Here is a 3,665-nt window from a genome sequence, read left to right as displayed (position 1 = left end):
ATTTTCTGAGATATCTTCTCGTCTTCTTATTTCCCTTCTCTCCCCCCCCCCCCCCCCCGCTTTTATTTTTCCCACAGCTTGTCTAAAAGCAGCTAAAAAGGAGCTATCTCCTGCCATTCCCTGCTTCTCCCCATCGTCTGGGTTGCATAATAACCAATCAGCACTGTAGCTTCTGTTTTTCTTTCCTCATCACCATCCTCTCTTTCGTCTCTCTTTTCTGCCTCTTTTTTTTTATTTGCTTCTTTTTATAGAAAAAAAAAATGACACCCCTTCAGATCTACCTCTGTTATTTTTTTTCCCCTTTTTCATGGTAATCAGTTTGCAAATCAGTGCAGTGTCAGGAAGAGTGTTGCCAAGTTGTTTGGATCACTCTGCCTTAATCTGCGAGGCGGCGGTATCGTTTCGGACTGCGGAGCACGCTAGTCTAGAGTGGATTTATGTTTTAGGGGAGGCTCAGAAGGCGGAGAAAAAAGAGATATTACATTTGAGAAATACAGTGCTGTGCAAAAATACCCCAAGCACCAAAGATCCAACAGAACAAAGAAGTTCAGAACATAATACTGCACTTTACAGTGAGTTTTATTCCAAATGAAGCAGCAGGACAATTAGTGATTCTCAAAGTTTTCCTGTGTTGGTTATATTCTGGAGTCTTAATGATTTGTTACGAATAACCCATAATTTATAGTTTTCCCAGCATTCAACAATACAAAGAAGAAATTAAGAATCTGTAGAAGATGGTTCGTGATTTGTTTTGTCTTGAAAGGCAACAGAAAAACTGGCTAAAGGTCCTTTTGGTTTACGAGTGTGAAAGTCGTAACTTTAGCAGCCCTGCCGGATTAAAGCCGAGCATAAAACTTGACGGGGGTGAAGTAGATTTTCTTTACAAGTTTCCACCAAGGACCTTATCTAACTGCAACCTCTTTATAGAGAAGATGAGAAAATGAAAAAGCTTTCTAAGCGTGGCATTATTTTTTTCTCTTGCAGAATTACTTTTAGCCTTGACAGGTTTGGTACAGCACGTGCACTTTGTGGTGAATGCACTTTTTTTAAACGATTATCATGTTTTTTTTTACTTGCTTTTGTTTTTAGCAATTACAACTTATGACTCAACACATCGTTTAGTAAAATGAACGAACGTCAAATATACAAATTATGCAAGATAACATCAGTAAACAGCTACTACGGTTATTTTTTCAAATAGCTTGCAGCTATGAACGCCTGTGAATCAACATGTAAATAGCATCCAAGCTGCTTCACGAAGTGTTCCCAGACTAATGCAAACAGTTTGTTTTGTGTCTTTTGGGATTTATGTGTTTGATTGTTTTTCCAAGAAGAATTTATTTTCATGCTGACGAAGATCCAGATATAGATCCATTCACTAATCCATCTACTACGCTAACCTCTGACTCTGTTAGGAAGCTGCAGATTAAATAGTTGTATCAGTAGAACCTGCAGCTGAATAGCTGCCGTCTTTGACTGGCTGGAGGAAGAGTCACTCAGAATGTAAAGTGAACTTTGTTTGGAAAATGTAAAAGAGGTGGATAAACATCAGTGACGTGCGGTGAAGTTTGTGACAGGTGAGGCACTGACTCGTCTGGAATCGGATGCTCATATATATGAACCCGAAATAGAAGCTTATATTTCAATTTTGCCTTTTTTTCCCGTTTTTTTTCCTAATACCTTCTGTTTTGACTGAAAATCGAGTTTAGAAAAATCATTTAGTTTTGAGATATGATCTTCCATTTTGTCTAAACAAATTTAAATGAATCTACCCGTTGCTTCATCCCTGCTGCCCCTCTGCGTAACAGAAGAACACACAGCAACTGTTGCACCTGTTTCATTGTCCCTATGGAGCATCACTGCCCCCTATCGGTACGGTATGGTACTTTCTGCCTCACCCTGTGTATTTTCATTTACCTTTATGATCGAGTAGAAAGAAGAAACATGTCACACACATTCATTCAATATATTAGACAGACTGTAGAACATGAGCATGTGTAGCACATGTGTAACCCAACATGTATATTGGTGATATAAAGAGAGACAGCAATGTACATGCGCCAACCTCCTACTTCATATATTTTTATATGACACAGCGCCACCAGAGGTGAGCCAGAACACTACACTGCCTCACCCACATTTCTTGCATGTGTTTGAACAGGCAATGCATGAATTCCGCAATTTTGACCATTGAAGTGTTGAAATAATTAAGAAAACAGCTTTATAAAACATTAATATAGACCCGTCAAGTGGTTAAATGTATTTTATCTTATCACTGTTAGTATTTTACTTGTCGTGATGACAGGTGTTCCCTGATTGCACGTCACTGATAAACACTGACCATCTAGAGTTGCACAATTTCACTGACTGAGACCAGCTCTCTTCTCCCCTTTACAATATACATTGCCTGGCCAAAAAAAAGTCACCACCAAAAAAATATGTCACACATTAATATGTCATTGGACCACCTTTAGCTTTGATGACGGCATGCACTCGCTGTGGCATTGTTTCGATAAGCTTCTGCAATGTCACAAGATCAATTTCCATCCAGTGTTGCATTAATTTTTTTACCAAGATCTTGCAGATAACTAGGCACTAGGCATGATGGGTGCATCACTTCACCTGCCTCTCTTCTTACCCTGATGCGCCCATCACTCTGGAACAGAGTCAATCTGGACTCATCAGACCACATGACCTTCTTTCATTGCTCCAGAGTCCAATCTTAATGCTCCCTAGCAAATTGAAGCCTTTTTTTCCGGTTAGTCTCACTGATTAGTGGTTCTCTTAAGGCTACACAGCTGTTCAGTCCCAATTCCTTGAGTTCCCTTCACATTGTGCACGTGGAAATGCTCTTACTTTCACTATTAAACATAGCCCTGAGTGCTACTGTTGTTTTTCTTTGATTTGATTTCACTTAACGTTTAAATGATCGCCGATCACGGCCATTTAGGATTTTTTTCCAGCCACATTTCTTCCTCGAAGACGATGGGTCCCCACTATCCTTCCAGTTTTTAATAATGCGTTGGACAGTTCTTAACCCAGTTATTTTAGTTTCTTCAATCTCCTTAGATGTTTTCTCTGCTTGATGCCAATGATTTGACCCTTCTCAAACAGACTGACGTCTTTTCCACGACCACACAATGTATCTTTCAACATGGTTGTTTAAGAAACGAGAAGCAACTCGTTGCAGCAGTTGGGATTAAATAACTTGTTGCCAGCTGAAAGATAATCGCCCATGCAGTAGTTATCCAATAGGAGGCTCGTATCTATTTGCTTAGTTAAATCTAGGTGGCAACTTGTTTTTTTTTTTTGGCCAGGCAGTGTATGTTTTGTCTCCATTTGATGTTTCAGCAATCACAGATGGGATATACTGTATTATTTTTGGAGCTGAAGTCACACTTGAGGACCTTGGAGTTCCTAGAAGCTATGCTCCACTAGTAGTCATTTGACTGCAGAATTGAACCAGAAACCCTTTGCTTTGGAAGTGGCGTTTGTTGGCAACAGATGATTTACACACGCTGCAGCACTTCAGAGAGCCATGGGCAGAGATAGATAGATAGATGGATGGATGGATGGATGGATGGATGGATGGATGGATGGATGGATGGATGGATGGATGGATGGATGGATGGATGGATGGATGGATGGATGGATGGATGGATGGA

Source organism: Nematolebias whitei, chromosome 5 (assembly GCF_014905685.2).
Source record: "Nematolebias whitei isolate Nwh7 chromosome 5, NemWhi1, whole genome shotgun sequence".
In the NCBI taxonomy this organism is placed as follows: domain Eukaryota; kingdom Metazoa; phylum Chordata; class Actinopteri; order Cyprinodontiformes; family Rivulidae; genus Nematolebias; species Nematolebias whitei.
Note: the sequence above shows the minus strand (reverse complement) of the source record.